Source organism: Myotis brandtii, unplaced genomic scaffold, assembly GCF_000412655.1.
Source record: "Myotis brandtii unplaced genomic scaffold, ASM41265v1 scaffold483, whole genome shotgun sequence".
Classification (NCBI taxonomy): Eukaryota; Metazoa; Chordata; class Mammalia; order Chiroptera; family Vespertilionidae; genus Myotis; species Myotis brandtii.
In genome coordinates this window covers 671,886-698,034 of record NW_005368456.1, presented here as the reverse complement: position 1 = coordinate 698,034, position 26,149 = coordinate 671,886, and the positions used below count along the sequence as shown (strand labels likewise).

At 41.9% G+C, this 26,149-nt stretch overlaps 1 protein-coding gene across 7 annotated transcripts in view; it reads left to right on the top strand.

The window, feature by feature from the left end:
* LPP (LIM domain containing preferred translocation partner in lipoma) overlaps nucleotides 1-26,149 on the top strand; it is a 698,664-nt gene that overhangs the window by 86,230 nt on the left and 586,285 nt on the right. For 5 of the 7 annotated variants that reach the window (XM_014547744.1, XM_014547746.1, XM_014547747.1 and 2 more), the window contains one exon: nucleotides 7,856-7,983. The exons of 1 other annotated variant lie outside the window; for it this stretch is intronic. The gene's annotated coding sequence lies outside the window, so the exon portion shown is untranslated. Of the gene's footprint in view, nucleotides 1-7,669; nucleotides 7,728-7,855; nucleotides 7,984-26,149 lie in introns of those variants that run through there. One more of the 7 variants, XM_014547748.1, reaches the window with a different exon arrangement.

The window sequence follows — 26,149 nt, the reverse complement described above, 5'->3', positions numbered from 1 at the left end:
CACTGATCCTGGGCGCTTGCATTCCAGTAGGGGTATGTGGAGGAGGCAGATAATAAACAAACACATAAATAGGAGAGAATGATAAGGAACACTTAGGAGGATTCACCCTGGGTGCTTTGACTGAGGGAGTGGAGGAAGGGCTCTGGGAGGTGATTGTTTAAGCTGAGATCTGAATGACAAGGAGCCAGATCAGTAAAAGTCAGGGAAACAGCATTGTAGGCAAAGGGCACGGTCAATGCAAAGATCGCGGAGTGAGAATGGTTTTGTGTTTGAGGAACCGAGGAGCCCAGTGAGCTAGGAGATAGTGTGCTACAGGAGGAAAAAGCTGAGATAAAAACAGAGAGGGGTTGGTAGGTGTTAGTAAGCTAGAATGGAGGTTGGGGCCTGTGTTTAAGTGTGATGGAAGCATCTAATTATGTTTTACCAGCATCGTTCTGGCTGCTGTAAGGGGAAATGGATTTCACGGTGGGGGCAAGAGTAGAAGAAAGAAAGTTAGGAGGAGACTCTTGCAGTCATCCAGTTATTTTTATTAGGGTGGTAGAAGTGGGGTCAGAGAGAAGGGGATGAGTTCATGTCATGTTTTGGGGGGATTGTCTTCAAGATGTCAAGGACAGTATCCTTCTGGGAAGTGTCAAGCTCAATGAGCAGGATTCTGGGAGACCCTGATGGAGGTGAAAACATGTGCAGTGAAGGCCGCACAGACTTGAAGCTGATCCGGACTAAGGAGTCTGTGCTCCTTGCTTTGGTTTCTAACCTGGACCGTCTGGCCAATGAATGGAGGGCAGTGGCTTCCTGACTCTGACTTCCTGGCTGAGAGCTGCTGGAATGCCCCAAAATAAGCCCAGTAGAACAGGCCGCTTCCTTTGCTCTCCCTGGGTATTTGTACAAAGCATTCTTTCCCACCAAGAATACGGGACATTCAGAGTGATGTTGACTTTATGGGCCATATTTAACTTAGTGTTTTTCCTTGATGTGTCATCTGTTCTTGTAGAGATTCCTGCCTCCAGTGAACTCCCTGGTGAGGAGCCTTGGACCAACCAACCTGTAAGATGGGCCTGGAAGGCTTAGTAGGTGCCCAGAAGAACTAGGGCTTCAAAGCCCCACCTTGGCTTGAGGACCCCCATCCAAGGGCACCTCCCAGCCCTCCTCTTTCATTTACAAGTGAATTTACACTCGCTGGCCCCTGCCTGCTCCATGTAATTCCTTTTAATGTGCTGGGCTTTCCAGTAAATGCTCTCCCTTTCAGTCGATAAACTGGTCTCAGAGAAGTTAGGCGATTCAGTCAACGTAAGGTAGTGAGAATCCAAGATAGAGCCCTGTGTTCTGGCCACCATGTAACCTCATGCCCCTGGGTGTCTCTTGTTAATCTTGTACTACACTCAGCCTAAGCCTGGAGATGCTCAGAGATTATAAATTAAATCATCTGAAATTCACTCCTGAGGCTTCTTCACTCACTCCTCTTCAAATAGTTTGCCATCTATAGATACCAGTTTTTTAAAGATTCTTCATTTTATCTCTTAAAAACAGTGCTTTGTTTTTGCTCATTTGAATTTCTTTAAAATTTTTCTTTCATTCATTTAGTCAACAAACATTTATTGAGTTCTTACTGTATGCCAGTCATTGTGCTAGGTGCTGGGGATTGATTCAAAGATAATTTGGAGGCATTTGGAAGGGGAGTGGATAATTACAGCACAGAGAGATAAGTGCTGTAATAGAGGGATATATAAAGAGCTAGAAATAGCACCATGAATAACATCTACGAACAAATTGCCTTCTTTTTTCCTTTTGGATTATTCCCTGTTGTATATTGCCCAAAGTGGGATTACTGGGTCATTTAAAAGATGAAAACAATTTGGCACAAAAGATGTAATGACTTGCCTGGGGAATACAGCTCAATTTTCAACAGGGGGAAAAATTGTCGACAACTCCAGATTTAGATTTTCACCAGGAGGATGAGGCCAGTTTTCTCCTACCCCTATCAACACAGTGGCTTTCAGGGGGAGCACCTATTCTTAACATCTCAGCCTGCATGTAGAAACACAAATTTTTATATTTGATCTCATGAGTAAATTGTTAATCCTCACAAGAATCTATCTATATAAGTTTGATCATTTTCGTTTTACAAATGAGGAAACTGTGCCTTTATTAAAAGGATTTTCTAGTTAATTTGTGGAGATTCCAAGAATCAAGTGCAGGTCTTTTGATTCTACAACTCCTGTCCTGTTCTCTATGCTCTGCTCACCAACGAGGGGTACTTATGCTCCAGCCAGGCCATGGGATTCCTTTAGTGACCTGTAGGGACTCTTCTCAAGAAGATCAGGATCTACAAAATAGGTATAGAAGTCCTAACTCCCAAAGTCATTGCCAGCGAACAGTGTCCCTCTGTCCTTTGACCTGGAAGGATCTGAAGGCCTGCTATTCTTGATTTTGGCCCAGGTTCTGAAAAGTTACTACATGGCCTTAACACAGGAGCCCAGAATCCCAAGCTGAAACCACACCATAGTTCTGCTTTGAAACATTTATTATTTTCCTAATATATTTAGCTGTACATCTCTGACTCTACATTTATTTTGTGATTTATAAATTTTCCTAGTATTTTTTGTATTAAGTAGAAACGCCTGACCCTGGAATCCAGAGCCCATCATATCCAGACCATGAACTTCCTTGATGCTCTTGCTCACTCATCCCTAAGTCAGCCACATTCCCTGCCCTTCCTCACAATACCCTGCATTTTCTCACCGTCATGCTTTAGCTCATGCTGTTCCTTTAGCCGGAGAGGACCTCTCCCACTTAAACGATAGACACCCAGCTGCTCCTATACACTTCTGCACAGATCATACTTTCTGACTGAAGTAATGTCTGATCATCTGCTCCTCACTGTCCATACTCCCCACCATCCACAATTCCCCACACTGGAAGTGATCTGTCGGTTCTCTCTTCTGCTAACTCACTGCACAATGGGCTCTGAGGCAATAGAGAATCTCTATGGTGCTTATGAGCATAGGATCTGGATTCAAATTGTGGCTGTGATACTTCCCAGCTATGTGATCTATCAAGGTAGTTAACCTGATTGAGCCTAAGTTTTCTCCTCTGTCAAATGGGTATAAATAATCACAACAAGTCATAGGATTATAATGAGGATTGTATTGTTATCTGTGCTTCCTCTAAGGCACTTACCATCTCCTACTCTGTTGATATTTTATCTCCTTCCAGACTGGGAGTTCCTGAAAGGCAGGAAGGGAATCACATCTTGCCTGTGTCTTTGACATATGGGATCTGCTGCAAAAGCTCCTTTAAGGGAAGGGATTCCACACAATTTAACTGGTGACATGAGTGCAGGCTCATTCCTAGTGGAAGGTTCCAGTCACACAGTGCCAGGCCTGGCTGGAAGCTTTGAGGTATGGAGCTTTGGACACACGCAGTACTTGCTGGATAGGCCTCTGGCTCCTGCCACTTCAGTGACAGGAAAGAGGCTAGATTAGAGCCTATGTTCAGCCGGTTCTTCCCATTTGCCAAGTTGGGCAGTGCTGGCATTTCCTTAAGCCTCAAGGTAGAGTGGAAATCCTGTTTGGAACATGATACTTAGTTTCTTTCCTGGGTCTTCCATGGGTGAGACTTCTAGATGAGAGGAAAGGGTCCATGGAGTTGCGGGTTTGGGACACTTGGGATAACTCTGAGAGCCACTTACTCTTCTGACTTCTCTGTAGGTGGGGCCTTTCAGAGGAAGCTCCTTTAAAAACTTCCGCCATTGCTATGCTTGAGCGCTGACCATGGAAAAGCAATTCCATTCTTAAAAAGATAGTACTACCATTTAACTTTCTCTTGAGTCATTTCTCAAAGTGCCATATCCGTGAGTCTCAAGATCCAAGTATTTTAGCCTGGCGCACAGGTCCTCCATGTTCTGGCCGCAACATTCTTTTCCATCCTCATGTCCTGCTGCATCCCTCCATGTGCGCTGCCACTGGCCTCATCAGATTAGTCACTTTCCCCAAGAACTCCCTGAACTTGTCCTCCTTAAGGCCTTAGCACATCGTGTTCTCTGGGCCTATTTCCTCCCCCTCATACATGGAAATCCTCTTGGGTGTTCAGGCTCAGTTTAGAAGTCATCTGCAGAGCTCTTCCAGACCCTCCAAACAACATTGCATGTACTTGTGCTTTGCACACTTTTCTTTTTGTTGTGTGTATTCAAGCAGGTCTCCAGTTAGGTTATGAGCTCTTTGAGAGCTCAAAGCATGCCTAAGTGCCTACACCTGCTAGGTCCATGCACTGTGCCTTCCTAAGGACAAGAGGTGCTAGCAGGCGTCTGTTTTGTGCACCTCTGAATGCGGGGCACATGACATCCTGTTAGCTAACACTTGCATCTGAGTGGTGTTCAGAAGCACATACTATAGTTATTGGTGATTTGTTTCATCGTGAGCCCAGTTATTTGAATTCCTTCTTTGAATTGGCCTGATATCAACTCATTGGTAACCTTTCTCAGGCCTGTTTTCCTATATACTGGGCAGATGTCTGCTTAGAGCCTGGGCTCTGAGCTTACTTCATTTAAGAACATAACAGGAAGGTAGAATTCAGGAGGGATCTATCTGCTTCTAATATTAACTTTTTTTTTTTTTTTGGTTTGAAAGTTAAGCTTTTACTTTTTTATCCCAAAGCTCCTCCTCGAAATGTAAAAATAGCAGAAGAGTTTTTTTGTTTTTTGTTTTTTAGGTATATGTAGTAGAATAGCTGTACATAGTAAGGTTGTAAGTGCAAAGTAATACAACCTGTGTCATGGAGCTTTATTTAGAAGACCAGGGTTCAAGTACTGGCTTTACCATTTCCTACTCTTCAAAGACTAGGGTTCAAGTACTGGCTTTCATGTTCCCTAGTCCTGAAACCTTGCCTAATCTCCCTGACCTTAGTTTCCCCAATGGATAATTGGGAAATCTTTTTTGTAAGGTTGGTGGACAGGTTAAATGAGGTTCTGGACATTAAATTGGAATTTTTTTTTTCTGCTGTACAGTTCATAAACTGGGTTTGAAGGCCATTTTAAAATAGTTCCCCAAGGTTTTCCTTTGAAGGAAAATGCTTGGATGTTTGTTTTCATGCACTTGTTTTATTTTATTTTCTTGAATGAAAAAGAAATTAATTTATAGTCAGGGGATATATGGCCTCTAACACACTTAGGGAACATACATGGCTTGTAAGACTCAGTTATAGTTCATATAATTAGAATGGCAGAAACATATGCTTTGACACATTATAAAAACTTTAGCAGTCAAGGTTCTAATGCAGACTTTGTGCCGGCTCCGTGCTGTGCATGCTGGATATAGAATCCCAGGACATGATTACAATCTCCCTGATGGGTAATAGCCCCATTTTGCAGACAGGGAAGCTCGAGCTTAGAGAAAGTAGAACTTACATAAATCCAATATCAAGCTTTGAACTTCATCCTGAACTTACAATGACCTCCAGAAATCCTTTCTATCTACAGATGTGACAAGTCCTGCTTGACTTTGTTTATCCTTTATTCTCTCACTCCAGGGGCAGGCCCTCATTCCAGGCTGGATAAAGCAGTGGACATCGGCAGTCTCAATGTCTCATACTTGATTAATGAAGCTAGATGAGTGTCTTGACTTTTCCTTCAAAGAATCTGCTCATTTTGAACTCCTTTGAATGCACTCATTCATCAGCCTTTACTTCTTTTTTTTCTCTCTTTTTTAGAAGATATTTGCCTTTCTCCACCTCTGCTTTTGAGGTCAGGAGTGTTTGAAGAGGACTTTGTATTTTCTTTTATGGGTGGAAAATTCATTGAATATTTCCCATCATCTCCTCCAACCATGTGGTGGTGGGAAGAGAAGGCACAGGGTTGGGAGTTAGGAGCCATGGTTCTCATCTTGATTCTGTCACTGACCAGTGAGAGAACTTTGAGTCAACCCTTCCTTTTCCTGTTAGGGGTCTCAGTGTCTTCATCTGTAAAAATGACGGTACTACAAGATGACTCCTAAGATTTAAAATTTCTGCATGATTTATGGTGTCAAAACCATCAATTTTGCTGAGCGGCCTAATTCTGCAGCTGTTTCTTTGATACTTTTCAATCTTTAGATTTAATCTATTCAACAATATATAATTTTTTAAAGGGAAGCTTTTATAGACACTTCTGAAATATAAGGGTGGTGGTGGGGATAAATGGATGTTAAAAAATAGAAAACAACCAATTAAATAGTATATAGCATGTAATTCTCCTTGGAAACTTACCACGAAATTGAGGAGCACTTTAACAACTGGTAATTTAAATTGCATTTGAACTCTGTTAATGGTTTGTTTGCATGAGAACTTCAATCATTTCACAGCCCTTCTTTAGCAAAGCTACTTGTTCTCATTATGGAAAAAAAATATTAAAAGAGAAGTTGACTATGGAAAAGTGAGGCCACTTTCATTTGTGCATTTGAGGGAAGCTGGCAAGTGTATGAGAGGTTGCCTGAGGGCCAAGGTTGGAGAGCCTTGCCTTTCAGGGAATAGAAATCTGGGAAGTCAGACACCCGTTGTGGCAGTTGTAGAAACTGCTCTGATTTATATTTCCCTCTGCAAGGAGAAGCTTAGGTATCTTGGGCCTTGTGGATGGAGGCTGTCTTTTGTTTTCTGTATGACCGTGCTGTCCACAGGTCCAGTACTGGCCTCCTCATTCTTCATTCCTCAGCAAGTTTGAAATTATCCCTTTCTCTCATTTCAGTGGAATGGCTTTGAGAATTCTAATGGTCTTGAAAACCACTAGTTCTCAGGAAACTCATTGCTGTGCTGGGCTCATCTTGATTACTAGTATGCTGTTGTCTAACTTAATTCTTTCTGCTGTCGGGCTGTACTCTGAGAGCTTTGAAGCAGGTGTTCAGAGACTTGAGTATGGGACTCGGAATTGTGCTCCAAAGCCTATTATGTGACCAATGGACAGTCCCTTTGCCCAATGAGTCTCCCTATCCTCTGTCAAAGTGGCGGTCACTGGGTCTAGTGGACAAGCCCTGGACTGGAGCCCTGGATTGTCTGGCACTCGTGGTGGGGTCCTGTAGTGGCCACCTCCTTGCTCTGGCCCCAGCTTCTCTTCCTGTCAGTGGGAGAGTTGATGTGGGTTATTTTATTAAGACCCTGCAACTTTGATCTTATATAGATATTTGAAGACTGAATGAGAAAATATACATGAAACAATTGTATGATTGATTTAATAATATCTAAAATGATGACAATGAAAATAGGATTAGTAGTTTTTCTAGTATGTGGATCTCTCCTGCATATAAAAGACACATTTAAAGCAGCCAGCTGCTTCGGCATCTGTGTGTGTTGGAATATATATTGCATCATTCTTAGCAAATAGTAATAGCTCTTAATTAAATGAAACCTGTAATGAGGATTTCCTGGCAAGTGTCAAGATTGTCTAGCTCTCTGCTATTCACTTGCTCTTACTTTTCAGGCAAGGTTCAGAGGGCTTGCTTGCTCCTATAGTTAGAAATGTGTCTCCAAACTCATATTCCTTGTTTCTTTTTATTTGTTGTAGTTCAGATTTTGCTATTAACTTTTTTCTTGCCTACGTAACATGTATCTAACTAATTGATCTGTCTCTTTCATCTGTGATATTACCATGAAGCTATTTTCCTAGGAGAGCTGAGGATGAACACTGGGGGACTGGCATTCTCTTTCTCCACCTTTCTGAGACAAATTAGTGAAATACAAATGCCAGGAGCTTAGGAAGAATAGAAGTGAGCCACTAGATTTGTGGGTTTCAAGCCTGGCATCCTTCTCACTATTGCCTGGTCAGTGAGTTCATAAACCCGAAGTTCTAAAGCTGCTAAGATCCTAGAAATTCATGCGCAACCTTCTTCTCCAGTTTTCCATAGGTGGGATCACTGAGGCTCAGCAACAGAACTGAAGACGGAATCCACTCACCTGATTCTCAGTTTAGGGCTTTTCCTAAACTGAACACTCATTGGAGGGAAGAGATTTCTTCTTCAATTGGTAAGTCCTATGCAGAAAAGAAGACTTTTCCTTTTTATAATCAATGTGCATGTTTTAAAAATCAGTGTTTTCCATTTAAGGAAAGCATGACACTAATAATTAACATGGACGAAGAACTAGAGGAGAACCAAAATGTTCTTTCTTTTTTTCTTAAGCTAATTTCATTGGCAATGGATGGAATATAATAATGCTAATAAAATGTGTGGCAAAGAAAAGGCAGGACTCAGCTCTTAGCAGTTGGCTTGAAGAGAGACTGGAAGAAAATTTGGAGAAATGATGATTTCCGGTGGCTGATAATTATATTGCTTCCTTCTTTCTCCTTTGGCATGGAGGAAAGTGTTCTTGAAATTGAAAGACCAAAATGAAAATGTCAATGACCAGTTTTATGGACATTTGTGATGAAAGAAAGTAATATTGAGTGTTGTTTTTTTTAAAACCCCTTTATATGGTGCTTCTTCTGTGATTTCATCTTATTTTCACAACAATCCGTTCAGGTAGGGGAGGCTAACTTTGCTTAAGCAAAAGGTTGAACACTATTTGTTAAAGGGTCTGAGTTCGAATCCTGTTGCACATTCAGAAAGGGTACTGGTGACCAGGTAAAGTAAGATTTCCCTTGTGTTTTGGAATTCCTCTGTGTTTAGAGGGTAGAATAGAACATCATGTTCTAGAAAAGAGGGGTGGTAGGAAGAATTAATACTGTGGGCTACCCTGGGCTGTGGGGAGACTTGAGGCAAGTAGCTGGGGAATTCTGGGACAGGCTTCTATTTAGAATTCTAGATCTGTGGTCTCCATCTTGAGGGCCAGTCTGTCTGTGCCCCAACCACTGACTTTATACTGACTACATAATATGGCTTACCATGCTTATGATGTAGTTTTTCCAAACAAAGCAGATGCTGTTGTGATTGAGAAAACCTAACTTTATTTAAAAGTGTGGCTCAGTTTACAGTTACATTTCATTGCCCTTTTTTTCTTCATCAATGTATGTTAAAAGAACAACAGACTTTCTACGCCTATGGATCTGCATAAGATAAAAGGCTGGAAACCATGGCTTTGACTTTTAAAGAGTGTAGCCTGTTAAAATTTCAAGCATGATTTTGAATGCTTTATCCCAAGCATACTTTTTAAGCATCCAATGTGGATCTTTGTTACCTGTTCTACTTTCTGAAATTTTTTTCAGTGTTAGAAATTAAATTGTGATGAATATGAAGCCTTGCATTTGGATAAAAAAAAAAACCTAGTTTGCAATGTTAGAGTGGGAGAGAGTACCTAAACAGGAGTGAGCTGAAAGAGACAAAAGGAATTTTTGTTGTCTGTAAGCTAATTTATGAGCCAACAGTGGCTTTTGTCCTCACTGATGCAGCCTTAAGCTGCATTGAACAGAGTGTTATCTAGAATCAAGTGTGTGTGTGTGTGTCGGGGAGGGTTCCCTGCTGGAAGCCAGGAAGTTTAGAGGTGATGTGGGCATCAGGCCTAGTTTGAGCAGGCACAGTTGTATCTATGCTGTGCTCCTTGTTCTTCCCTCTTCTATGTGTTGGCTTCATTGTCAGGATGTTTCACCTCATGGTCAGGAGATGGCTGCTCACTTGCCATTTGGGGAAAGAGAGCCCTGTTTGCCATATCCCCATAGACTTGGGTAACTGCATACCTCTGCACCAGTCACTGAGGCCACAAGGAGGACACTGTGCTAATTGGCATGTATGACCTGAGGCTCTGCTCTGAATACTAAAACAATACCTCCCCGACCTCATGGCAGCTACACAGTGCTATGTGGTGGTCCCTCAAAAGAACATCTGGGTGCTATTAGGAAGGGGAGAGAGGACTAAAGCTATGTGAGTGACTATCAACCTCCATTTAGAGCTCCCCTAGAGTGTCAGACTTTAGTCCTCACCTCATCCTCTGAAAGGGACTTGAGCCAACGGGACTGTCTTCACGAGGATGCTGAGAGGACCGGAAGTGATATCCCACCAGGAACTGTTACAGGAATGAGAGCCTGGAGAACTTTATGGCTTTAAGGCTAGAAAACCCAGTCAAATGAGAGACAGCATCTCTGGTTCATGAGTTTTCCCCAGAGTCTTGTGGGATGTCTGGCACATGGTCGGTGCACAATGCATTTTCATGGAGAGAAAGAAGAAATCCAAAGGCAGTGAGTGTTCCTTTCCCTATGGGTGGTCCCTCAGGCACTGGCCAGTTCTCTGTTGGAGTATTTTAGGAGTTCTAGCACAGATGAGGCTGGACTGCATGGTTTTATGAGGGTGAAGAAATGACTGGACAGAAAAAGGCTTTTGGGACCAGTATGGCTTAAAAAAGTTTGTGAGTTCATAAAAAGGCAACAAATATGATGGGATGGGGTATCAGAAGGTCTTACAATGATTAGATGTGCAACCCTAAAAGAACAAGGTCCCTCTGCCTTCGTTTCCCTGATCTGAGAATTAGGAATAATAATCATTGCCCTGTCTACCTCTCATGTTTGTTTAGATCAAATGGGTCGATAGATACTAACCTGTTTTGCAAACTATAAAGTGTGGCCCATACAAGACAGGTTATTACATTTGTTTCATTCTTTAGTGTAAAGACTCCTCTTGAACATACAGAAAAATAAGATGATCTAACGTGTAGCCCCCAGTGCCCTACCTGGTACATAGGACATGCTCAATGCATGTCCTTTTGTCTAACCCTGCACCATCATCACCAAGGTTGGATAGGCACTGATGTGTTCTCAGTATTGGAAAGGAGTTAGATCTGCAATTTTGCTCAATGATGGCGGTTGATATTGACATGAAATAGTGTGTTATTATTACTTTCCATATTTATTTTTGTTCTAGACAGTAGGTGGTGGAACAAGGTAGATCAGAGATGAAGCATCAGTGCTTGAGAAAAACCCTAGAAACTACAGTCTAACTGGTTGGCTCTTGCTTTGTTTGATTAGCTAATCACACCTTCTGCTCCAGGCGTGACTGGCCCAGTGGGAGTCAGGAAGGAAATTATTTTCCTCTGTTGATACTAGTGTATAATTGTTGACGGTAGCCAAGGGCTTTCAGTTTTAATATTTCCTCTTTGGTTCTCAGAATAATCAGGTAGTAGTCTCTGCTGGAAGCAAAACATTGGTCACTACCACTTGACTTTGAGAGGTGAATGTCTTGGCTCCCTACAATTACTTGGTCAGGTGGTTTTTGGGCATGTGTGACCATCTGCTTGGTCACCTTTTGCTGTTTCTATGTTATTGCTTAAAAAATTGCAAAAGGACTTGCTGGGTCTGAGCAGGGAACCATTCAGCCTCCTGAGACTTTTTGTTCTTCTCTAGCCCAGGGATGTCTTGTATGAGGTGTTTGCTGTCCATGAAAGTAAAAGGAAGAGCTCTCTTTCTTGCTTTCTGCCTTTTAATTTCACATTCTTCTATTTCCTGACCTGAGGAGAGTGCAGACACCTGTACTTTGAGGAGGGCTGTGGAGGTCAGAGGAATTTTCATTAGGTTACTGTGCAATAGAAAGGGTCTGATGCTGAATGGATGGAGAGCCTCAAGAGTCCTTTGTAGATTGCTGCCAAGTATCTACCCATGTTCACAGCAAGTATGCTTGTTCTCTGCCCTGATCTCCGTGTTTGTCTGGAAGTCAGTGAACCTCAGGACATCACAGTGAAATAGGCACAGTCCCTGACCTCAAGAAGCTTACAGTCTAGTTAGAGAGAAAGACGGTGAAATATACCTTAGAGAAGTATTGTTTATAACACACATTCAGGAATCACCACGTATGTTTCAGGCCTCACATTAGGTGCTTGGAAAATCAAGGTAAGTGATTTATAGGCTCGGATCTCGTGGGGCTTATGTGAAAGGTTGGGAGAGTCGAAATAATTGAGACCATTGGGAAAGGTTTTCAGGAGGAGGGAATCTGCTCTCAGAAGTTCTCAGTGAGCCATGGAGCCTTATGACATAAGCCCAGGGGGTTGGCAAGTTGGGCCTGTGGCTATAGTTTGGCTCACTAGGGCTGAGCAGATTCTAAGGATGGATTTATTGGATAGCAGAATACAGCTGGGCAGGAAGGAGTCTCTCATCTTGCATGTGTGGTTCTGGCTCTAGTTCATTCTGACCAATGGACTGTAGCTGGATGTGTCTGTTGACTTTGAACTGCACTGACATTTCCATGGCCACCTCCACGTGGCCAGAGCATGCTTGCATCTGTGTTTCTAAACTAGACAGCATCTCTGCATTCTGGGGCACAAAGGTTCCTTTTTGAGAGTTTTGACAGTGAATCTTTTATAGTCTACTTCCCAGGCCTCATGAGAAGTGGTGGAGTTGGTAGGGGCCATTAAAATAATCTCAAACTTGGATACTGTCTTTATTACCTATTGATGCATAACAAATTACCCCAAATTTAGCACCTTAAAACAAAAAAAACAACACTTATTATCTCACAGTTTCTGTGTCAGGAATCGGAACAGCTTAGATGGGTGCCTCAAGGTGTCTCTCAGAGGTTGCAGTCTGGGTGTCTGCTGGACTTACAGTCTCTTTCGAAGGCTCAATGAGGAAGGGGGTGGAGGGATGCATACCAAACTGATAGGACTGTGGGCAAGATTCAGATACTCACTGGTTGTTGGACTTTGGGCCTCAGTCACTGATAGTTGGCTGGAGGCCACCTTCAGTTTCTTGCCATGTGGGCCTCCCCATAGGGCAGCTCTCAACATGGCAGCTGGCTTCCCTCAGAGTGAGTGAGCAAGGCATGCAAGCCAAAACCTTTTGTAATCTAATCCTGGAAGTGACACATTGTTCCCTGTGCCTCATTCTATTTGCTAGAAGCAAGTCAGTCAATCCAGCCCACCCACACTCAAGGAGAGTGATTGCACAAGGGTATGAGTAGCAGGTGTGCATTTATATGGGGCCAGCTTAGGAGCTGCCTAGGTTACGGTCATGCGCTAAGGTGAGTGTAGGAGTTCCATGGAACCACTGAATGAACTCAGCACACCTCTGCGAATCAATTGCACTTGAAGACTTTTGGATGAAACTCCATTTAAAATCCTAATAGAAACATTGACATATAGAGTACAAAATAGGCATGGTTTTCAGAGGAAAAACACAAGTTTTCAATTACTAGTAATGCTATGCTCCCATACCTCTACATTTTCACTTTCCTTCACAGTTAGAGCTTCTTTGGTAAAAATTTTTGAATGCTCTCACTTGAGGTCTTTACTGTACAAGTGAGACACCAAGACCTGGAGAGGGGACACCCTCCTCTTGGGCCACAGAGCATAAGTAGCCATGGAGCAACCATCAAAGGCTCCTCTGACTCTGGCCCAATGCTTCCCTTCTACCTCTCCACACAGTCTATGCTTCATTATCAGTCCATATAACTTCCAGGCATGCTTTCTCTGTGTTTTGCAACCTCCATCCTGTCCCAGAAAGAAATTGGGGAAAACAGGTCAAAATTTGGAGTCTTGAGCCTTCATGTTTTCCAGCTAGGTAAATTTCAGGGTCTACATCTCCTATTGGGTCTTGCTGTGTCCTGAAAAGTTGCATAAATCAGTATTACTTGGCTCTGATAGCATGTCTCTGCAGTTATGAAGACCATTTGTATTGAGAACAGTGAGCCAATACACAACATTATTACTGTGAGACTGACAGAATCAGATATAAAACCTCAACCAATACCTTCTGTATGGCAGAAAGTTCTTTTCCAGAATATCCATCTCTTTCCCCTACCAAAATAGTTTTTATCAAACCAAGATTGGCAGTACATTTTATATAAGATGACAGACTCCCTTAGAGTCCACCTTAACATTCCTAAAAAAAATCAATGGCAATGGAGACTTAAAATGGTGGTCAAGCTCATTAGGAGCCTTACTGCCAACATAAGGAAAGCTAGCTTTGGTCGTTGAGATGGTCACTGGCCAGAATGTAATGCTCTTCCCCTTTCCATGACCCCTTTCAATATTTTTTATAGTTTTAGTACTTTCAAGGTGTTTCTTATCAATTATTTGATTTTTATTGAAAGTCCATTGTACATAGTTTTAGTTGGTTGAAGACAAGAGGGTAAAGCAAAATTTGGAGTAGGAAGACTATCATGTGTTAACTGTGTAATCTCACTTAAGTCACTTAATTATTTTTTAAAACCGGCTTCCATACTTAAAAAATGGGGCAAATAGCACCTTCTTCAGGATTTTTTTTTGCTCACAAAGCATCATTATATATATAGTACCTTGAGAGGGTACTAAGTATGCAGTTGGTGGCCATTAAATGTTAAGTTTTTGGTCTCCTTCATATCTGTACCTGCTAAAAATCCCTTCAGTTCTTTTCTCTGTTAGGTCATTATCTCCAAGTCCCCACTCTACACTGTCCCCTTGGCTTGGACCAGACCTGTAGCATTTGCATATGTCACCCTGATTTCATGTTTTCCTGAGTAACTAAAAGCCTTAACATTTACAGATTTGCTCCTAAGACATGAATACAGACATAATATGCTCACATTTTCTGGTATTTAAAAAAATAGTACTTCTGGGAATAAAATATTCACGCATGATGTTTCATGAGGAAGGCCTCTTGGGCATTTCTACTTGAAAAGTAAGTGTTGGTTTTCATGATAAAATGGTCTAGTATACTGCCACCAGCCTCCTGTTCTTTTCTAAGTGGAAGCTTCTCTGAGACCTGGCCAGGGCTGACCCTCCTTGGCTTCTCTTTGGACTTCTTTAGGATGACATCATCTCACTCTACTTCAATGGTGACTGGCTTGAGTTATATCAGTTATTAAAAATGATCTAATATTTTCCTCTTAAGTCTAGGGCTCTGGCTCGTTCTAGAATTAAGCTAGTGATTTATTTATTATACGGTACAAGACGGCTGTAGCCACTTTATGATGTAATCTAAGAATGACATGAAAACAAAATAGGCTTTTACATAATGAAAGTGTTCCTGTAATACATTTTATAGCAAGTATTTTTTTTCCCATTGAGAATGGAGATACATTTTTTTTACTTTTCCTCCACTTCTCTCTTACCTTCTTTTCCCATTTATGAGTCTTGAGGGCTTTAAGTCAATTTAAAAAAATCAGTATTTAAAACACCACAAAGACTTTGGTTGATTCTTCTAATCTTATCTTGTCATCATCTTCATTCCCTTTCCCCTCCCTCTGTCTATGGCCTCTGTGATGGCCACTGCTCTCTGCTCAGCAGTCTATAGGGTCCTCTCAGCACATGGCAGTCCTCACCATTCCTTTGCTCATGCTGTTCCTTCTACTGGAAATGCTTCCCTGATCCTGAATTTTCTTCTGCTAAAAATGGTTACAGTGCACTGGTTCCTACAGATAACAAAATTCTTCAGGCCAGCTCCAATGTTCCTCTAGTCTACCTCCACACCTTTTTTTAAGCTTCTGCCTCTACTTAGGAACCCTTTATCTGTATTTCTTACAACTTCATACAATAGCAAGCTCCCTTTCCTCACTCCAAAGAATAGTCACAGAACATCAGCATTAGAAGAGGAGACTAACTTAGGAGACTAAGGAGAAAGGGCCTTTGTAGCTCTGGTTCTGCTCCTAACACTGAGATATGAGGAGATCATGGCCCATCTTTGTGTTTCAAATTTCTTTATCTAACGGATGAGTGATGTGGATTTCATTTAATGTGGCCATAAAGTATTTTAGTAGTGACTCCTTGAGGTGCTGTGTTGAGAAGGATTCTGAAGTTGTATCCTGACTGAGTAGGAAAGAGTCGATGATCATTTAGCAATATTTATAATGGCTGTGGGTGGGGAAGGGAAGAGAGAGTGGAGGCATACAAGAGGTCTCTTGGATTAGATATTTAGAGATCTCTTTTTCCTTTATTTTTCGGGATGCTTTGATTTACTGACTTTAAATGTCTTGCCCAAGGTCACATAGCAAGTAGTGGCTAGAATCCAATTCTCAGGTATAGAGATGGTTAAAAACTATGTATTCTAATTTCACATTTATTCATGCAGCCTGGCTGTGGGAGTTGAAAAGCTGGGAAATGCTAATAGTACTAAAGGGGTCACGGTCTATTGGATACACAAGGCTCCCCAAATTTTGTATGTTTTTGAGATGGAGTGGGGTCGGGAGATGCCTTTCACCTCTTTGTCTTCTTTGTTTCCAAAGAGTTATAATGTTTGCACTGTTCTAATTTATGTCAAGGATGGCATTTTAAAGTCAAGGTCATGAAGTTAGTTGACTCTACCAGGGTGTTATTGGGTTAGGGCTCATGGAGTTAACGCATGAATCTTTGGATACTCTGTGCTCCTCCCCTAACTCAGACAAAAGGCTTAGTTCTCAGCAGAGCACAGCTGAAAAACAGAAAAAAAGAAAAGTCCTAGAATAGTGGTAAAGAGACAGAGGAGAGAAAGGAAGAGGACAGTAGTCTAGGATGGTAGATAGCACTTTGAGTGATGAAAAATGAACTGGAGGTGGTTAGAGTGGAGAAGAGAGAAAGAGGATGGAGGAGGCAGGAGCAGAGTAGGACTCTGCCATGGAAGGGGACACAGACTCTGTCTTCGCAGGTAGAGGCTGATACTGACGTTTTCTTGTAGAGGGAATAAGAAGTTGGACTGCTTGTCCTTTAAGGTCCTTCCTGTCTGCAGCGTCTGAAATTCTCAGAAGGGACATTCTGTGTGCATTTAAATAATTTCCTTTTTTAAATGAAGGCTTTATGGATGAAAGTGACTCTTCCTTTCTCCATGGTCTTGGCACACATAAATGCTGACTTATCTTGGGCAATCTTTTGTCCCATTTAGCATTATTGATGAAGGAAAGGAGGCTAGCTGAGGATGTCTTTGTACTGGATGTAATTTTGAGGATGGTTTCTGTGCTTTTTAAAAAGATACTTCCAGAGAATTCTGTCTGTTTGCTGCCCTCAATCCTATAGTCAAAGACTATTCTATAGTCAACAATTTGCTTTTTCTCTACCATCCGAGTGCTTTGTGTATGCGTCCTAGAACATTCGTGTCACTGTGCTCTGCTGTATAAGCAAACTTTTAGTCTTCCTCTTCCACTAGATTGTAGAAGCTTCTTAAGAGCATTAAGCCTATCTTATTCCGTAAGAGGACCCTGGGTGCCTAGTGTAGTGGTTTGCAAATGATAATGATGACTCATTAACAACTGTTTATTGAGCACCTACTGTGGGAATAGAATCTTGAACAGAATCAAACAAACCTTCATATATATGAGTAAATATATAATGTTTAGGTTGTAACCTATTTTCAGAAGAACAAAGCAGGTTAAAGCCACAGAGGATAGGGAGGACACAGATTTAAATTCATTGGTCTGAGAAGGTCTTACTGAGAAGAGTGCACTTGAGCAGGAACCTGAATGACATGAGGCAGTGAACCTGAGATAAGAGGAGGGAGGATGTTTTAGGCTGAGAGAAAAATATTGCAAAGGCCCCGAGGCAGAAGCATGCTGGGTATATTCCAGAAAAGTGAAGTGGCCAGTGTGGTGGGAATGCAGTGGCCATGGTGAATGGTATGGGAGAGGAGGTTACCCATGCTCATAAAAATAGTTGCAGCAGTAAATATTTGTTGAGTACACATTGAAGATGCTCAGAAAAAAAAGCCTTTGTGACTTAAAGAATCCCCAAAAGTTTGACAAAAGGATGACATAAAGTATTTCTTGTTTTTAGCTTTAAGATACAGGGGCAGTAGATGGGGGGCTGGGACAGTATTGGGGGTCAGCTCAAAGCAGGTCCAGTTTTGGAGGGTACTGGTTTCCCTCCTGTGTGTCACCTGCCTTCCATAATGGAGATAGCACACCTGCAGGGAGGCTGGAGCCCTGGGTGCAGATGGGCAATTGCATGCCTAACCACCCATTCAGGCACCCACTTATTTGTTTTCCACATGCAAATATGGGGGTTTTTTTGCAGATGAATTTAATATATTTGTTGCTTCCCCATTTTATTTAAAACAAAACAAATGACCAACCATGTCAGTTGAGGGCAACAAATAGAAACATGATGACACGGCTGAAAGGGATCCTAGGCAAATCAGTCTTTTCTGTGCTCAATTTAATTTTTACTTTATGTGAGCCCTTCTTAATATCTTAATAGTTTTAAAGAGGGATATTATTTCCGTAAATTATTTTCTCAATATTTCAGGCACCATATTTCTACTGTGTGGTTTCCTACTTTCATCTTTATAGTTTCTGAACTTCTGGCCCATTGTGAAAAAAAAGATTGGGGCGGGGGGTGCATCATGGACTCTCCAGAACAACTGGCAGGTGCTGCCTGCAACTTCTTTAGCCTGGAAATAAACAAATAAACAAATACAAATTAGAAGTATTTGCCCCTATTAATGTGCTTTTATTATTTGTTGTACAAGATCATGCAAAAGGTTACTTCCATTTATCTGGGACCCTGTAGGTAAACACCAATAGGAGATAGAAGGCTTAGGTAACTTTTTGCTTTGGTTTCTAATGACATTTCAGAGCTCTAGAGTGAGAAGTCTTAATTGGTCGATACTTTGGCATTTATTTTATATCAAACACTTTATTTTATAGTTAGGGAAACTGAGGTCCAGAGAGATAAAATGACTTGTTCAAGGTCTCAGGGAGTAAGAGGTGGCCATTGGACTTGAGCAGCTGGGACCCTGGCAGATGCCTGCCTCTGTGGCCTGGACAATGGAGAGGCTGCTGGAATGCACAGAGGATCTAATCTCAAGGTGAGGTCTGTGTATAAGTGGTGTTTGTGGATCTCATTTTTATCTCATAAACTAATTTAAAAAAATTGGTGTCAAATCTCAAGCAGAGAAGCAGTGATGGGAATGTGGATAGGGATTGCTTGCAGCTTGCCTTCCAAGGTGGTGGTCTGGAGAAGGTGAGTGTGTGTGTGTGTGTGTGTGTGTGTGTGTGAGAGAGAGAGAGAGAGAGAGAGAGAGAGAGAGAGAGAGAGAGAGAGAGAGAGAGAGAGAGAGAGAGAGAGAGAGAGAGAGAGAGAGAGAGAGAGAGAGAGAGAGAGAGAGAGAGAGAGAGAGAGAGAGAGAGAGAGAGAGAGAGAGAGAGAGAGAGAGAGAGAGAGAGAGAGAGAGAGAGAGAGAGAGAGAGAGAGAGAGAGAGAGAGAGAGAGAGAGAGAGAGAGAGAGAGAGAGAGAGAGAGAGAGAGAGAGAGAGAGAGAGAGAGAGAGAGAGAAGAATGGAGATGAACAAACTAAGAGGGAGAGGGGCAGATCACTTGGCAATAGGAACTTCATAATTAGACACAGCATTTTTGAGCCAGTAGGAAGTCTAAAACTTACTGAACTGACTGCTCTATTTTGTAGAAAGAGAAACTGATGTTCAGAGTGTTTGAGAGCCTAGCCCCAAATCACTCAACTTTGAGTAGTTAGATTTTTAGACCGGCAATATCCTTTGAAAGAAACTTTTATTTGGAGAAGTACCAGTCATCACTATCAAATCGTATGTCCTACTTAGCTGGTAGGGCTGCTCCGGTGAGATGGAGTGTCTGCTGGTGAGATGGAGTGTCTGCCTTCTTTGGAGTTCCTTCCTCAGACCTGTTTTGTCAGGAGGACCATGGCCAGGGCTTCTGTGTCCTTGCAGACATGACAGACACATAACCAGACATCAAGTGAACACTTAGTTAACAGACTGCCCCCAATGGCTAGCTTACAAACGATCCTCTGAGGAAGTGAGGTTTGGAAAGCAAGGCCAGTTCAGTAACATCTTGTGTTTCTTTTATATGTTCGTAAATGTAGGACCCTTTCACTTTTAAGTGTGAAACATTAAGGTGCTGAATGATAGGGCATGCAGAGTCCAAGGTGACATTTTTGGAGGTAGCCTGAGAACAGGAAAATCCATATGTATGAAGAGGGTAAACTTCGGTCAGGAACATATTGGGAGAGGGTTACCATTCTGAGCAGTGGCCACTATGGTCCTGGACAGCCTTGATTCTGAAGGCCGCTGGGAGCAGGGAGTGGGGAATGAGGGAAGGAGTGTGGATCTTGCATGAACTCAGCCTGTGCGTCTGCTCTCTGTGCAGGGGGCTCCCTGCAGGTGTGTGCCCTGAGTACATGCTGTCTGTTTCTCCTGCTTATGCACACGGCTTGATGTAAGTGCTTCCCACCACGTGCTGACAATCCCAGACACCAGTGGCAGCCCCTGTGTCCCTGGACAGCGTGTTAGGGGTTTATGTGTCTCCCGACTTGTTCCTCATGTTTTCTTCTACTTTTCCATCATCCTCACCCACCTCCCCCTTTGAAAAAACAAAATAATCAGGATGGTCTGAATGTCCATTTTGTGCTGATTTTTTAAATTGTATTTTGTAACTAGTTTGTTTCCTGTTCATATATGTAATTAATATACTTTATGGGAGAATGCATTATAATGTACTTGAGTTCTCTTTGGCTCTATGATTTTTTTTTCTTCTTAAAAAAGTACTATCTTTCTCTCTTCGGACCTCCAGTCTTCTTGCGTACACAACGTATTTTTGAAGAATTTTTAGGGAGTTATTGACTTAGTTGGAACTACTACTAGAGAAGCAATTCAGATGACAGAATCCCACACTTAACTTGCTTTTCTAGGAACAAGTTATTTTTCCTTTAGCTTCAAGGACTAGTAGTGGGGTATAGGATATTCTGAAAATAGGAAAAACATGCCAAATGGGTTGCTGATTTCCAGCTAGGCACATGGAAAAAAAGTGTTTATTTCAGTGACCTTTCTGTTCATTGGAAAACTCAGGGCTGGTGGATTTCATGATCTCCAGACTAGTGTGTGCTCTCTAGTTACAGTTGAGTAATGAGGGTAAATTGCAGAGTAGTGGATGCTCTCTTATTGGGCTCTGGGGTGTTATGGCGACATGCCATCCTTCAGTATTAAGACACATCATTTCTTCAAGTCAGGTAACAATAAAGAACTGCTCCACCAAATCCCCAAATACAGGGAACACATGAGGAATGCAGAGCTTTTAGAGAGTCAGCCTCAACCTGGGTTAAGTTTCAGCTTGGCCGGTGGCCACACTCAGGGATTCCTGCTAGATTTGTTCCACAAATGTCTGCTTAGAGACACTCCCAACCCCATTTTCAGGGTGTCTCTATTCTTCTTGCTTTCAGGAATATATAGTGTTATTAAAAATAGCACATGAGCCCGGCTGGCGTGGCTCAGTGGTTGAGCATCCACCTATGAACCAGGAGGTCAGGGTTGAATTCCCGGTCAAGGCACATGCCCAGGTTGGAGGCTCAGTCCCCAGTAAGGGGGCATGCAAAAGGCAGCCGATCAATGATCTCTCTCATCATTGATGTTTCTATCTCTCTCTTTCTTTTACTTCCTTTCTCTAAAGTCAATAAAACTATATTTAAAAAAATAGCACATAAAATAAGAGGGCAGGAGAGCTAAGCTCTGACCCCAGCTCTGCCACACCACCTGTGGAACTATCACAGGCATTTGCATTTATTCAACAAATGTTTCAATGAGCTCTTTTTACATATCAGGTCCCCAAAATACAGAAATGTGTAAGATGCGGTTCTTACCTTCACGGTTTACAGGCAGGGGTGGAGACCTGACTTCACCAATAGAACACGAGTGGCTTCTCCTTCCCAGGTCCCCCTTTCACATCTGTATGTGAAACCTTGAGCCAGGCTAGATGATGCCAGGCCCCTTCATCATTATGCACTCATTTGTGCCAAATTTGTTAAACATCCAGTAGTCACTTATCTCATTGAAAATTGGCAAACACTTCACTTTTCTCCCAGTTTATGGGGGTAATGTTGACAATGAATGAAGCAATATCTACAAAATGCTTTAATAAGCAAGTTGGAGAGAGACATGCTATAAGTCTGAGACATTATTATTAACGGAAAAATGAAAACAAGGCCGATGTTTTCAGAGAGAGAACAGATGGCTCCTTTGTTGTGAATTTAAGTATAAAAGAGAGAGAAAAAGAGATACTTGCCATATTGTTTAGGTCCCAAATGTGAGTGACTTTAAAATGCCAAAACAATCTGGTTAGGAAAGTCCCATGGATTCATAATAACTCCTACACTGATCAAACTGTAATTAATATAACAAAAAAAATGACAGGAAGAAAAATCCTAATAAGAAATGCCGTGGTGACAACTGACACAACCTAACACAAACTCCCATTTTTGCGGCAGCTCTAGAAATGTAATTTTTCCTGTCTTCAGGAGTTATACCAGACAGAGGAACAAATCAGTGGGAACTGATTTAAAATTATGTTTCTTTCTAAAGTCGCCCTGCCCCCCCCCCCCAAGTTATTTCAGTTTTCTATGACTCATAAAGAAAATCTCAAGGATTCATAAGAAATTGGCAGTCCTTTCCCACTTTTGCTGGTGGATGATGATAGAGAAACGGTGCGACTTGGGGCAGTTTAATTAGAGAGCAAACATCGAGGGACCCGGGTGGTGTTGCAGAAGGCAGGATGAGGGTAGGACCTTTGAGAAACTTTTGAGAAAAGAGTTGTGAAGTAGTTTCTGCCTCTCTCTTCCTTTATTTCTTAGTTTCTTATGATCTGTCTCTGCACTACACAATGTATCCTTTTGGCACTATCCTTGTCCTCCTGGTGCCTGTCTCTCTTGAGTGGACCGAAAATGTGGGCTGTGAGAGTGAGTCATAGGCCACGAAGCTGGGAGCATTTTAGTGCTTGACTGTCCTTCAGGTGCTACCATCTAACTGTGGTGTGCCTGGGCAGAGCGACCTCAGTCTCCCTGGGCCTTCGTTTTTTTTCCACTGGAAAAAGGAAGTTAACCAGAATGTTCATTCGGACACTAATCTGAGCGCAGGTCCATATCTTTTTATATATAGCTGTAGGCAGTCTGGTGATGGCTTTTCATTTAGGAGTGTTATGTTTACAAACAAACGTGCCTCCTCCAGACAGCAATAACAAAAAGTCCACGTTGCCGAGGTGAGAACCTCTTAACCATTCTCTCAGCCTCCTGCTGAAATTGTTCCTCACACCACTGGTAGCCATCCCGGGGTGGCCAGTTCATTCACAGCCCTACAGGATGCAGGGTGGGCTTGGGGAGAAGCAGCTCTAAGGGTCTGGAGTTCTGGGTTCCAGTTCTATCCTTCTGCTCCTCACCATGTGGGATCTTCTCTAAGGTTTCTCCAGCTCTGATTCACTGGTTGGTCTGTGAGTCATCAAAGCATTGAGAAAACATTCTACTCTGCCCGCAAGGCCCAGAATACTCCTAGGAGGCCCTCTCATGGTGTGTTGCACGTGTGTAGTCAACCAAAGGGCTCAGTATGTGACAGACAGTGAGGCATTTTGTTAAACACCTAATTCCTTCTTCCTTGAGGTAAGAAGTAAAATTATTAGTTGTAGAAGTGACCTTTCCATGTCATTCATGATACCCCACGTCCTTCTTTTGAAGCTTCAGGTGCACATTCCTTTCCTTTGGCCTAACCACACTGCACAACACCTTCTGGGCATTAGATTTGTCTTCTCCCCTGGATTGTGGACTCAGCTGTGTCCTGCTTATTTTTGAAGCCTCAGCATGTTCATTGGTAACTGATATATAGTATATGTCCAATAAATGTCAGTTGAGTGAATGCATGGTGGATGGATGATTCTCTATTTTCTCACCAGGTCTTGAGTTCCTTGAGATCATGGACCTTGTCTATTGAGTTTCTTCCTTTCACCAAGTGCCCAGCCCAAGGCTTTGGATGCAGTGTGCAATCAACTGCTGTTTGTTGAATTGTTTTGAAAAGAAGTGGAGATGGATCTGGAGCAGGGAAGGCACATTTAGATATAAATCATTTAGGTTGGTCACATTGGGTATCTTTGGAAAACCCAGCTGACAGAGGTCATAGAGCTCTTGTGGGTCTGTGATGGAGCACCAGGGGGGTGGGTGGGTAATTGCTCCTCCTGAATGCCTCCCTGTCTGTCACATACAGATCCCTTTCCTTGGCTGTGTTAGTGATTGTTTATCTCTCATCCTTGGTCTGTTGCTAGTGTCATTTTTTTCCCCTTTTCTTTGAGTTCATCATTCAAGGCTTGAATTAGTATAAATTGTTTGCATAATTCTGTCTCATTTGATCTTAAACAGTTTGTAGGCAGGGCTAGTGTTTTCTCATAATTATTGTGTTCTACAGGGTTCTGGCCCAGAGCCATCTACAGAAAAAATGCTCAGTACATGTCTATGGACTTGAATTTCATTCCACTGCCTTTGGCCTCCTTGCTGCCTTTCATCCAGCTTGGTAATAATGCTACCCGAACAATGAATACTGCAAAGTAAACTTACTAATCAAATAACACAGCATGTTTCCTTCTCCAACTGCCACATTTTTGTGTGTGTGGATCAAAATAACTTTGTTTTTGGGTGTGCCTGCTTTTTAAAAAATTATATAATGGTAAACATATCATGCTACCCTTACTACTCTTCGTTGTCCATGAAAGCTTCTTACTATAGCAGGAAAACAAAAAGATTACCATTTCTTGACTATAATAGTTGAAATAAATTTTCAGAATTTTCCATTTTATTTTTTGCCTGATACCATAAAGTAGTCTGACAGGAAGAGAGGGTTTCTATTAGAATGTCCCTTGGATGATCTAATATCTTCTTAATCGTTTCGTCATCTTGAGCAAGTTCTTTGTCCCCTGTAATCTCATTTCCAAAGTGAGATTGTAGAACAAGATGATCTCCACAACTCTTTTTTATTTTTTTTATTAACATTAACTCCATGGTACCTGAGGGCTTTGGGAAAGGCAGATATTTCTAGGCATCTACTTTATTTTCTTGCCCTTTGAATGGGAACGATGACCCATAAATCTCTATAACCATAAGCCTTGGTAACTTTCAGCCTTCCACCCTGCAAGGAAGCAGACTCCCTGCAATTCATTGCACTAATTTGTTTGTGATTAACATCCTCTGCCCCTTCTCACTTCCCAAACTCAGGTTTTGAAATTTTATTATAGGGAATTCTTTCCCTCTTGCACTAAGTATCTTGCTCAGAGTTCTTAACACATTTACTGACATCTAAGGCTTTTCATGAACTTTTTACAGTCTCAGGTATGAGGTTATGGCATCTCAGCTTCCTTTGCTAGAGACAGTGGACTAAGCCCAGGAGAGGGAACTCTGGCTATCTCAAGTCACCCAGATGAACTAGAATGGGAACTTTATTCAGCCTATATTTGATGGCCCAGCAAGAAAGCCTCTGATCATCAGAAATTGGAGAGGCATGTTCGTGTGGAGTGCTGAGACCTGAGTGTGACTAAGCTCAAATCACTTGAGCATAAAAACCTCTCTTGACCCATCTGTGAAATGGGGTAATGACCTCTTTTCTGCATATAGGTTGTCCAGATGACCTCTGGAGAGGTCTTCCTATCCTGGGTTTTATGATTCTGTGAGCAACTAAAACCCACAACCAAGGTACTAGTTGCCAGGTACTTTGGTGGGTAAAAAAAGGTTGGGGCTATTTTTAGATCCTTAAACTATTTATCGACTAGTTTGTAAGAGATAAATATCTTTGTAAAGCTAAGGAATAGTGTTACATATTATATAGGAAAGGTGATAAAAACTGATGTTCACATATGTAAAGTGCTTTAAAATTTATTAGTTATTTATAAACTGCTGAAATTGGTTTGTCATTTTGTTGTTGTTGTTGTGAAAACTGAATCAGGGAGAGAAATAAAATGATGTTATCAGTGTCAGTCTAAGGACACTGTGAAACAGCAGATGGCTGAAGCTTTTTCTAGAAATTAGGAGCTGCAAAGGAGTTAAGAATCTTCTAGTCAAATGGTTTGCAAACGTGTCCACCTATTAAAATCACCTGAATCACAGTGTCTTTGGGTGAGGCCAGAGCTTCAGTTTTATTTTAAAGCTTCTGGGAGAACCACTGGTCTAATCTAGAGTTTTGATGGAATCTTGGTTGCATCTGACTCCTTGGGCTGTCCTCTGGGCTTTCATCTCCTTGACACCTGAGTGAAAACTGCTGGACAACCAAGAATTTCACCTAAATGACATGAATTCACTGGGCACTGTACTGAAAAGGCTCCTAATTTCTGTGGGGCCATGAAATGAATATTGTGTAAGGAAGAGAATGAGTTAATCTTTTTATGTTGAGACTTGCCTTCTTTTTATGCTTCTGAGAATGTTTAAAAATGATAGCAGGGAATATATTTCATTGCTTTAATTGTTCAGGGCCTTTTAAAAGTATGTGCAATAAAATACCATTTAAGCTAACTGACCTTTATATTTTAATGCTTTTGGAAGAGAACAATACCTAGTATTCAGCTGCAG